Here is a 12,829-nt window from a genome sequence, read left to right as displayed (position 1 = left end):
AGATGACATAAAAAATTGCGAAAGAATAAAAATATTCAAATTGAATTTGAAACGTTTTTTGATAAATAATTGCTTTTACAGCCTTTCAGAAATTTTCGAATAGTTTTCACCGCTTCAACTGGTACTATGTTCTTCATGGTTTCTATTTTTATTAATATTTTTATTATGTTGATGTTCTGTTGTTGTTACTTGTTGGTTGTTGTTTGACTGCGATAATAGAACTACATCAAAAGACAGCATACATTTCTGTTGCCTTCCTGCATTTTTTTTCTCTTATTTTAGTATCTGAATATTGGCATGTAACACAGTACCATGTGCTAAATGTAGTTATATAAGCTTGACGATTACCATACAATGTAATTTTTGTCTAAAAGGTAATAAAGTATTATTTTTATTATTATACAACCCTTCTCATTACAGGGTGTGTCAAATTGAAGAAAACACAGTATTGGAAAATATAATTTCGTTAAATCAACAAAGTTGTTGCTAAAGCTTGATTTCGTTAATAATGAATAAAGCTAGAACATTATTTATAAGCATAATAATTTTGGCCAATCTACATTGGTATATTCATCAGTTGAACGTAATGGCTTAATTTAAATGAATAATTTATGCCTTCACGTATATTAATCGAAAAGCGTAAAATGGACCTTTCATTCGAATCCATAAATCCAAATAAATGATACCGGCCAATTTCGAATCACAGTCGTATGAATTTTAATGGCAATTTATGTTTTATTATTTATATTTGACGAAAATCTATTCGGGAAAATAATGAAGAATTGAGTCATTAGCGCAGATGGTATTTGTGAACGATTTGTTTGAATTTTGAATTGGGGAATAAAAAAAAATCATTCGCATGAGAGAATTTGTTTACGAATCGAACTGAAGAAATAAAAGGCGTATGAATGATTTTTTTAAAGAATCCAAAAGTTGCCTTGTCTGTAGATGAATGGATTCATTCAGCGAGACCATTTGACCAGCAAGATTAAACCACAAATCCCTTGGATAAGTGGTTTTCCGAATGGTATTGCCCAGAAAGAACAAATTTTGAGTTAAAAAACACATCAAGACAATTTTTGGGTTGAATGGTGTTAGTGAAAATAATTTCCTGAAATATTATCAGAATAATGCATTGGTACAAAAAGAAATATCAATTCTCAAATTAAACAAATTTCAATCAATACATTTGTTTCAAAGTACAATTATCAAAGACCTAATGTTGCATAGGAACAGAGTAAATGTACCTTCTATCTATACTAATATAAATGTGAAAGTTTGTTAGGATGTATGTATGTATGTTTGTGGCTCTTTTACGTCTGAACGAATTTGGGTGAAACATTACATACATACAGCTTATATAACAGAATAAAATATGATAGGTTGCCTTTTATGTCTCGGGATTTGGCAGCCCTAGTCTTGCAATCTGGCAACTGACAGCTCTATCGTCAAGTTTGACAGTTTCTGACATACACCCGCTATTTGTTTTGTTTACAGTAACTTAAAAGATTCATCTCGGCCCAAAAATGGAATTAAATCGTGAACATTTTCGTGCGATTATTTTTTACAACTTTCGACGTGGAGGAACTCAGCAACAGTGCATGTATGAACTTAATTCAATTTCTGGCGATGAAGCTCCATCAAGGACCAGTGTTAATCGATGGTATGGTGAATTCAATCCTGGTCGTAGTTCAGTCCAAGACGAATTTCGTGAAGGTCGTCCAAAATCAGTTGTTGTTCCGAAAACCATTGATGCTGTGCGCGAACTGATATAGCAAGATCATCACGTGACCTATCGTGAGATTGTGACAACCTTAGGCATTAGTGGGAGAAGCATACATTCAATATTGGATGCACATTTGACTGTCAAAAAAATTTGTTCGCGTTGGATCCCACACAATTTGTCAATCGCTCAAAAAAAAACTCGTGTCGATTGGTCGAAGGAAATACTCAAAAAATACGATCGCGGTGCTTCGAAACACGTCTATGACATCGTGACAGGTGATGAATCGTGGATTTACGCGTATGAGCCCGAAAGTAAACTGCAATCGACTGTAATGGTGTTTCAAGACGAGTCAAAACCATCAAAAGTTGTTCGCGCACGAAACACTTCCATGCAAATGGTTACCTGTTTTTTCAGAAAAACTGGACATGTCGCAACCGTTTTACTAGAACAACGCAGAATAGTCAATTCTGAGTGGTACGCAACCATTTGTTTGCCAGTTGTCTTTAAAAAAATCAGGAAAACCAACCACCGAAGACAGATCACTTTTCACCACGACAATGCGAACTCTCACACATCGGCTCAAACAATTGCATTTTTGAGCACCTAAAATATCGATTTGATGAGTCATCCGCCGTATAGTCTTGACTTGGCTCCGAATGACTTCTTTTTATTCCCGCACGTAAAAAACAAACTGAGAGGTCAACTTTTTTCGACACCTGAAGAAGCGGTTGCTGCATTCAGAATGCATTATTTTGAGGATCCTCAATCAGAGTAGCAAAAGTGCTTCGATAATTGGTTCAAACGAATACAAAAGTGTATAGATCTTCATGGAAAATATTTTGAAAAACAATAAAGTGATTTTCGATTATTAATATTTGTTTTTGTTCTCTAATCCCGAAATATAGAAGGCAACCACCGTACAAAGGTTTAGTGTAATTTTGGTTATAATGTAACGATACGTATCAAGTAGGTCGGAAAAATTCTTGTTTCCTGGGAGATATATTGGCGTGCGCTGCCTTTACCGTTGGAGTTACATCCAGATAATGTACCGTAAGATTGTTTATCTTACCTCTTACCTCTTATGAGGCAGCCACTATATGCAGAATACTGAGCCATAAATACAATTGAATAGAAAACAATAATAAATAGAGTTTATTCTATAATTTTCACTATGAGGGTTTTACAAAAACCGCGACACGTGTTTCACTATACAATAGCTTTTTCAAGCATAACTAAAGTTACTTCTAAATATACACCTTATATACTATAACCTAGAATGAAAATAACAAAGATAAAAGTTCAGTTTCAGAAAAATCAGGAGTGTATAAATTATCGTGTGGGTCATGTCCGATGTATTATATAGGTCAAACTGGAAGAACGTTTAAAACCCGCATAAAGGAACACAAATATAGTTTCCAGAACGGAAAAATAAATTCCACATATGCCAGTCATCTAATCTCAGAGGAACATGAGTTCGACCATGAATACAAACCCCTCCATTTCCAGAAGAAAGGTTTGAAACTTAACCTGATCTTATGAACGATCAAACTGAAATGAATAATTCGCCTTTATTGAATTTGTTTACACACAGGTAATAATAATAAGGTATATTTACAGGTAGACTTTCGAAAAATGTATTGATACCTGACTTTTTCAGGTATAGTTTTTCAGGTAGATTAATTACTTAGGTAGACGAATAGTTACTAGGTTATAGTATATAAGGTGTAATTTAGAAGTAACTTTAGTTATTATTGAAGAAGCTATTGTATAGCGAAACACGTGTCGCGGTTTTTGTAAAACCCATATAGTGAAAATCATAGAATAAACTCTATTTATTAGTTTTTTGAATATGGATTTTCATCAAGTATCGCCAGTTCTATTCAACAATTAAATTGGATACTTTTTTATCATGCACATTTTACATTATCTGTCAAATTCTTATGAAAATTGATACAGTTGTCGTTTCAAGAACTTAATATAGATGAATAAAGATATCTATTACACAAAGTAATTTGGACGAATCGTTTAAAAGTTATCATGATACGATTAACTTCACGCAACGCAGTAAGCCCATACGCGTCTACTGTAAGGCTACGGGGGACGATTCGCGGGGGGAGAGGGGCGGTCTAAGCAATGAAGTGCCATCGCCGAGAATGCCATCCGAACGTGGGCAGACGCGTGAGGGCAGACTTCGTTGAAGGTTGTGTTGGTTTGACGAATTTCTTTATAGTTAACATAATTCGATTCTCGAAGCTATCCATTACTTAGTACAGTTGGCATATTTTTTAATTGTTGTATTTTTAAAGCAAAAATCTAAATTGCCAGCTGTTCCCCGCTCTTATATTAACGTACAGCCGAAGCTACTGAATCTAGAATCTCAAAATATGCAGGTAAGTTCTTTGTATAGCGTAAATAAGCATCGAGAAAGGGAATCAGGTATTTCCAACCCCAGGGGGAAATAGAGGTAGAAAAATTGTATTGAATTTCGTCGGTTTTGAAGTTGTAAACCTGAAGTTTTGGGTAGATAAAAAAATTGTTTATTTGTTTGAAATGGTCTGTCGCGAAACTTAATGTGACAATCAAAATTCTACGCGGGCGAAGCGGCAGACAACAACTTGTAAATGATAAAACTTGTATTTTTCAATGTTGAGTCGCTACAAATAGAATTAAAATTTTATTCCATGAGCTTAAAATGGAACTTAGGTTGGAAATTCCTTGGTGGTCTGCAATTTGGCCGTCGTTTCGATAAAATAGTAGAATTGTCCAGACAGATTGAAAATGGTGACAACCGCAGGATCATATATTCCTTCTCATTATTATTTTCATTACCTTTTCGTAACGCATACTCAAACGACAAGAGAAACATTTTATTATTGTTAAATTCCAATCTTTTTTTTTTCAGAAAATATACGGTCTAATACCCGTATGTTATTAAGCCCTGCTAAATCATTTTCAATACAAGTAGTTTTTTCAAATGCCCATTCATAATCTATAGAAGGGTGCAGGCCCAGCCAGATACTAGGCTTCTCCTGCCACTATGACGTATGGAATAACTTCATAGATTTGTTAAACAATCACGTAAAATAATACAATATAAAGTAGGCCAACTGAAACAGTTATGTTAGTGATTAATGACACCTGCTCATTTGAAACGAGGAATTGCGGAAAACTTGTCAAATAATTGTCCTGTATATTCTTCCCTGAAAGTGCATTGACCGTACGATGAAAAAACGGTTCAAGTGAACTACCATTTTTATCGGCCATCCATATATCGCATAAATACCCATTCGTCTGACTCATATTCACTTTGTCTTGTCCAACGACCTTCTCATCCTTGAGTTTTTCTTCGGTGCTCTTTATTTTATTAAAACTTCCAGGGAAAATTACTTTTGCCGGCCATTATCCTCATCCGAAAAATAGCCGCAATTTATAAAGGCGGTTTGTCAAAACTTCGCCATTGTTGGCGATGTTCTTCTCAAACTGATACGATGTTACTTGTAGCCGGAATCATTTTTCCAAATATGATTTGTTGTACATGTTGAAGGATACGTTCATCCGTGTTTTTTTGATCGTAGAGCAGAATGTTTAATTATCATTTCATAGCAGGAATTGCAGACTTGAACATTTCAACAGATTAACAAAATGGGATGTGATAAGCGGAAGTAAAAATAAATTGAAATTTTCAAACAATTATATAAAATTGGAATAGAATCAATGAAAGTGGACTTCAAACAAACGTATTAAAATTGAATTCCAAAAGAGTGCTGTTAATTCATCACATTGTCCTCAGAATATGACAGTGAAAAAGGTTTTGATACGAAATTAAACATAGTCACACCTAAATCATCATATACTCACGACTGTTTATATCGTTTATCAATAAACAGTTTTGAAATGGTGGTTAACATGTCAAAATTCGAGCGCATTACATTGTGGCGAGATCTCAAAAATAAATTTCGAATGATAAATCTAAAAAAAATATCATTGTTTGTGAATTTCTACTTTTCCAACACTGGACAAGGACTGGGGATTCACCTTTTCGGAGTTTCGATAATGAATTAACCAAGCAATTCTGACATCCACCATGTATTTTTGCTTTGGTGAGTACTTTCACGTCCTTAAAGTGTTGTGTTGACGTGAGTGGTTCATTCTACTCAATCAATCGACCGCTATGTGAGACGGTGGTTCAAACCCTACGGTCCGTCATCGTACTTGAAAGTACGCAAATGAACTCGATGCTGTATTTTGGAGACTTTTCAACTTACAAGAAAGGGGTTTTTCCTTCTTGTTGGAAGATTGCTTACGTTCAGCCTATTCCCAAACAGGGCAAGAAAACTCTTGCAGAAATCTATAAACCAGTTGCTGCTGAAGAAGGCTTTCATTTGGACCTCTTTAATCCTTAGCTCGTACAAGTTTTGACTATTGAATGTTGTCGTGCGTAGGGTAACGACATTTGGTTACCAGATTTCAACATATCTTCTTTCCTAAAATAGAGGATATATGAGAAGTAACTAATTCTCAAGTAGGTACTCTATGTAATGTATTATTTACTCAATGTTAATTGCGGAGTATATTAGTTACCAAAAGTTTGAAGCTGTAGAGTACTTAGCGAAATTACCTCGAAATTACTCATAAAATATTTCACCACAACGATTTTAAGGAAGAGCAAAGGCGATAATGAGTTCTAACTCCTTCCAATGTTTACATAAAAGTATATAACTAGGCCATTCTCACTTCAGACCCTCATTAGCGACTCCATTGTGATTGAGTTATCGTTCTTTCACTCCCTCCAGGTCATTTGCTACTCATTTCACCTTAACTATCGAAAATTATTTATTATAACTTGAGAAATGGTTCTTATGGAGATTCTGTGAAACATGTTCTTCCTCACGAATCAGTAGATAGTTGTCCTGAAAATCTAGAGAAGAAAATTGGATTGGATAATTTAGGAAACTCTTGCTACATGAATAGCATTTCACAAGTATTGTTCATGACGAAGAATTTCAAGAACGAGGTTTTAATGATGAACGAGAAAGGGAATGTTTCCTACTTATTCATCAAACTCAAACACCTGTTCATGCAGCTGCAGTTTCGTAAGAATGTATCATCTTTCCCTACAACCGATTTTTGAAGTCCACTAGATACTCGTTAGGACAACAAGAGGATTGTTCCGAATTTGTGGGCAAAACAATAGCAAAATCAATACTCCTGACCGCTTTGGATTGAATGATTCCGTACAGTCCATCTCGTCTTGTGTTTGTAAATCTTTTGCTGGAAAAATCCTCACTTGTTTTCTTTGTAGTAAATTTTCAAGAGGTAGCGAAAACTTATGTGAATTTCTGGAACTTCATTTTGCTTTTCCTAATATGACTAATAACCAGTCTGTGCAAAGCTTATTATTAAATCATCTGAAAATGGGATTTTTAACAGATGATGATCGACTGTATTGTCAAACATGCGCCAAACTAACTGACTGTTATAAGGAAATAAGTATAGCTGAGGCACCAGTCAACCTAATAATAACACTGATGATGAATATTACTGGAGATTTTTCCCAACACCAAATCGTTATTTTTACACCTCGACACGTGTTTTGATCACCAAGTGATCATCTTCATCATCTTGAAGATGATCACTTGGTGATGATGAAGATGATCAGTTGGTGATCGAAACACGTGTCGAGGTGTAAAAATAACGATTTGGTGTTGGGAAAAAACTCCAGTAATATTTATTACTACACCAAAGGTTCCAAACAGTATATCACAAGAACACTGATGATCTTCAAACAAGACTCAACCTCTGACGGAAGCAAGAAACTCTTTGGAACGTTCGAAATAGATGAACATTTCAATCTAGCAGACCACTATCATAATATTCATGCAGTCATTGTTCACTGTGGTTCTGGCGTTGAATTTGGTTATTATTACGCCTTGGTCACAGACGTGTCACCAAGTGTTCTGGCGATGTATTGAATCTATTGTAGCCTCTGGAGATACCCTACATTTTTTTTATGAGAGGACATTGGTAGATCAATATCTTAAGATAATGTGGTGCTGCAGGCTTTTCCGGATTTTCCTGCAGCTGAAAAAGACAATGCTCCACTGGAATCAATGAAGTCGCCTCTGAGCGCCAATAAATTTTTATTGTTGTTCTTATTTTTATCGTTGTTTTATAATTTCACAAATAAATTCATATTATAACTAATCGATGACATCATTGAACGTTCTTAATATCAGTATGAACTCAACAGCTACATAAAAATGTAATTGTTCAGCTAGTAGATTTGCTTTTTTCATGACTGCTTGCAATTGAACCGTCCACTTGTGTAAGTTGTGGAATTGTGAATTTTTTAGAGTTTTTCAAGTGTATTGACAGTTTGGAACAACTGAATAAAGGCAAGAAGGAACAAAGGAGGTAAAAGTTACCATTTTTTCTGTCTTATCATTATTACTTTATATAAATAATCACAAAACAATACCTCACGCACCTGGACATTTCTATTTTGAATCAATTTTGACCTTGTTTCTATACAATCAGCAAAGTCTCGACCCGGATTAGGGTAATTTATGATGGAAGCGGATGAAATAAAATGGCGTTGTGAAGGGCTCCGGTAAATTTTTCAGCCGGGCTGTGTTTTTTTGTTCTCGTGAAACAAGCTCAACGGACTGTGTTAAATGATGATAACGGTTTACTGGCCAAACTTGACCAAACGAATATATTTTCTTTCGCAAGATTTTTCGAAATTTGTTTTCACACTCGAGAATGTTGGGAATTGTAAAAACACATTTTGCATTAACAGAAGAGGGAGAATGTAGCGAATGATATAATTTTTTTGATTTGGTCTATAGAAGTCAGAAACCCACATATTCCTATTGCTGGAAAGTCAGTTTTAGTATAAAATAGTAGGTTCATTCGATAGTTTCTTGTGTAAGATGATGTTTCACAATCTGAATCTGTTAGACTATCTATCCCTGATTTGGTATAGTAGATTTACTTACAAACGATAGCTGAATACCTCGAGCAATGTAAGAAATGTTGACTTTCGCCTTAAAAATGAACAAACACTTTTCCACTCACACACTAATATTACACATTCAATGAGTAACTTGTCAAAGGTGAGATAAGGAATTAGTCTCAGTTGAATTTTCTTTGATTCGAATACTACGTACTCGATTTAAGTTAACGATGAAAAATGAAATAATAGTTAGTACATTTAAATGATAAAAATCGACAAACATATTTACATAATGATTAAAACTTTTTTGAAAACAGGAAATAGTAAAAAATCATAATGAGATAATCCAAGGAAGCAAATACAGAATACAATATAAAGTGTCTGATATTAATAGATCGATAGATGTTTATTTTACTACATTATGTACAAAGATACATTTATAGCAAGTCAGTTCCTTAGTACTAGGTTACAATAAAAGATTAAAAAATATAAATACTAATTTAGCATTCAGATTAGAAATACAAGTATACATCTGGCATAAATTCAGCTATTTGTATAACATTACAACACACATATACATTATATATAAATAAATGAGAGGGTTTGACCTTAATGTCTAGACTAGCTGGCTATATAGAGTAATCATTAATCAAATATTCATTAACAGAGTAAAAACCGTATTGTAAAAGAGATTTTTTTATCGCAGATTTGAATTTTATCATGTCAAGATTTCTTGCCTTCTTAGTCAATTTATTATAAAGTTTAATATTGGGAGAATTCCTAGCCCATATATCTAGACGATATCGAGGCTCAAATAAAATGTCTTTTGTTCTTGTATTGTAAGTATGGAAATCCGAACTGATTGTGAATATGTCTTTATGTTTACGAATGTGAAGAAGAGTATGATAAATATACAATGAAGGCACTGTCATGATACCATACCTGACAAATAGCGGACGGCAATGATATCTGTATTCAGCATTGGCCATAACTCTCAGCGCTCTTTTCTGTATAATAAACACTTTACTGGCCTGCGTTGAATTTCCCCACAACATGACATCATAATTCAGATGTGATTGAATGAGGACGTGAAAAGTACTGAGTAGAGTTTCTCGATTTGTATATGTTTTTAGTTTGCGGAGATTTTCTTACACAGAATGTCAATATGTGGACCCCAGGCTAGATTGTCATCCAGTGTTATTCCCAGAAGGTTAACGGTATCACCTTTACTCGACGTATGATTGCTGAAGAAGTTTAATTTCTGCGTTTCATCTATATTCAGAGTCAGCAGGTTATCAGAATACCAGTGTTCAGCTGAGTCTAATACCTCATCCTCTATATTTGTGAGATTGTGTAGAACACGGTCGGTGTTAAGAATGGTTGCGTCATCAGCATATATAACTAATTTATTAGGCAAAAATTGATAGAAAAGATCGTTTATATAGATGATAAAAAAAAGGGGCCCTAAAACCGACCCCTGCGGAACGCCATGATTAATTTTTTCCACTTGGGAACGTCTAGTGCCATCTGAAACGCATATATGTCTGTCCGTTAGGTAAAATTTCAATAGTTTCAGTGGTAGCTCTCTTATACCATAGTGCTCCAGCTTTTTTATCAGTAGATAATGGGAAACGAAGTCAAAGGCCTTGCTGAGATCTACTAAGGTGATTGAAGTATAAGTACCTTCTTCAAAACTCTGGACTACATTTTTTACCACAGTGTAAACTGCATCAAGTGTGCTCCGATTTTTTCTGAACCCGAACTGGAATTTGTGTATAAGGGAGTATTTTGAAAGAAAACTATCAAGCGATTTTTAATCAAGATTTCAAAAACTTTCCCTATAATCGGAATTAATGATATTGGTCGATAATTGCCCTGGATCGAGGGGTCTCCTTTTTTTAAAACGGCAATTACCCTGGCCATTTTTAATGATTCCAGAAATACTTCAGTACTGAAACACAAATTTATGAGGAATGTGAGTGGAACCACAATAAACTCAGCAATTTCTTTCAAAACACGAGAATTCAAATCATAGATATCGAAACTTGATGAATTTTTAACTGAACGAATAGCCTCAATTACTTCAGATACGGAAACGGGTTCTAAAAAGAAAGTCGCCTCTGGGGATGGTACAGACCTTAAGAAGCAAGGATAAATCCTGTCACAGGGAGAAATTTGTTCAATCAAAAGATTCGCTACTGTAGAGAAATAAAGAGCAAAATCTTCGCAAGAAATGGGACATTCTTTTTTTTGGATATTCGAGTTCCTTTCTTGGTTTATAATTCTCCAAGAGTCTCTCTGTTTGTTGGTCGATCCCATTAAAAAATTATTAAAGGAAATTCTTTTGCTATCAGTTATTGCTCTGCGATAATGTTTTCTGTAGAGTCTGAATGCAGTTTTGTCATGGTTTTTAAATAGGCTAGATTTTTTCTCATATCCCGTAAATTATCGTTAAAGAAATTAAGATCATTACGCCTGAACTTTTTTGATGGAAAGTTATTGTGTATCAATTTTTGCAATGTTTTCACAAATTCAGATGACACCAAATTAGGATCACATTTTTCATTATCGCACAAGCGGGTAACGTGTTACGTTTCAATTTAGCACTAGATCAAACTGCTCTTATGTGACCTTTCAAAACACTACCTTACCTTTTAAGATCTTTATTCAAAGGATATTAACAATGTAATTAAGTTGCAAGTAGATTTTATTCATTTAACATCATAGTAATGGGAATCTTCCGTTCCATAGAAAACCATACCTGAAATGTATAAGAATAAATGTATGCTCCCTGACTAACTGCTTTGACCAGTACTTACGCATTCTCCTATTGCCAATCGACGTTGGAGATCCGAAATTCCTCGCTAGGTTGAAATAGTTGTTATTGTTTGTTTCTCAGTTTTCTTCACCTATCATTTTTTTGCCGTTGTCTGCCTTATTCCCTATATCTTTCCAAGAATATTTCTTGCATAGATCGTTATTCATTACTTCCAGAAGGATTACTGACATATTAGAGCCATATCGCCTGAAAAACAATATTAGTTAGCTCTGGTTTCTGAATACTGTTTGATATTTTCGGTAAATAATCTGAATAATACGAATGCTCTAATATTTGTACTGAAAGGGAAGGATGTGGCGACTTACCTTGTATGTTTCTATTCCATCGCATGAATAAGGATTGGTAAATAGTTGAAAATAGGTTGGAACAATATATTTTGTAAATATTCGTAAACAAGGTTAAGAGACAGCTGTTGGTTGACATCTGCCGAACTTTCGTAGTGTCGTTCCGTCGACTTACACCGAACTAGTTCTACAGTTGTTCACGGGTGAGGGATTGATCGGTTACTCAAGTTGTCAAGGGTTGTTTAAGAGTTGCATTGCTTTGAGAAGGAGTTTTGATGGGTCATGGACTTGTTGATATTGTCTCAAGTGGCTGTGGAGGAATTGATAGATGTATGATGTTGTGTACAGCGCCCCCTTGGTGCTTGTAGTGTAGATTGGATGCACTGTGGCAACAACTGGTTAGCTGTCAGATGTGGCAGTCGCTTAGTATTTGGAAGTTAGCCTTCGGTGAGCTTGGTTCGGAGTTCAAAGGGTACCATCAGACTGATTGTAGGATATATTTGGTTGTATTTGTGCCATCCTTCACGGGGATTATTTCTACAAGTCAGGATTGTATAGTGGAAGACTGATTGGTCATTTTGGTGTGGATATTTGCAGTCTGAAACTTAAGCTCTTTTGAGGATTTGTGGTGGTTACCGAACTCGTGCCAGGTGGAAGGATTTCCGAAATTAGATTCATAAGAAACAGAAGGCCCTCAGTCACTCATCAAGTCCCAGCAGGACTTCCGTGCAGAACACCGCACACGAAGAATCGTATAGAAAAGCCCTTGGCCAGGGGTTTTTCTTCCTGCTTTTTTTTGTCTTCGTTAAGGGTTCCTGTTTTCCTTTTTTTTTTCTTCTTGGGTCTTATTTGATGATCCATTACTGGTCCAGCTTGTCCTGCCCTACAGGGTGATCTATCTTGGTGGTGCTACAGGGTGATCCATCTCCGCCGTACTACAGGGTGATCCATCTCAGCAGTACTACAGGGTGATCCACTTCCGTCGAACTACGGGGTAGCCTAACACCATATACCGGGTGGCCCAA

At 35.2% G+C, this 12,829-nt stretch overlaps 1 protein-coding gene and 1 long non-coding RNA gene across 2 annotated transcripts in view; one reads left to right on the top strand and one right to left on the bottom strand.

Annotated features, from left to right (window-relative positions):
* LOC111514813 (E3 ubiquitin-protein ligase mind bomb 1) overlaps positions 1-12,829 on the bottom strand; it is a 456,223-nt gene that overhangs the window by 21,020 nt on the left and 422,374 nt on the right. The window lies entirely within an intron of this gene.
* LOC141480754 (uncharacterized) overlaps positions 8,026-12,829 on the top strand; it is a 58,609-nt gene continuing 53,805 nt past the window's right edge. Inside the window, exon 1 of the long non-coding RNA XR_012464538.1 lies at positions 8,026-8,140. This is a non-coding gene — a long non-coding RNA (uncharacterized lncRNA). The remainder of the gene's footprint in view (positions 8,141-12,829) is intronic.

The sequence above is a fragment of the Leptinotarsa decemlineata genome, unplaced genomic scaffold (genome assembly GCF_025532065.1).
Source record: "Leptinotarsa decemlineata unplaced genomic scaffold, Ldec_3_MD MMD2_tig00000008_RagTag_RagTag, whole genome shotgun sequence".
NCBI lineage: Eukaryota > Metazoa > Arthropoda > Insecta > Coleoptera > Chrysomelidae > Leptinotarsa > Leptinotarsa decemlineata.
Note: the sequence above shows the minus strand (reverse complement) of the source record. Positions and strands in the feature narration are given on the sequence as shown.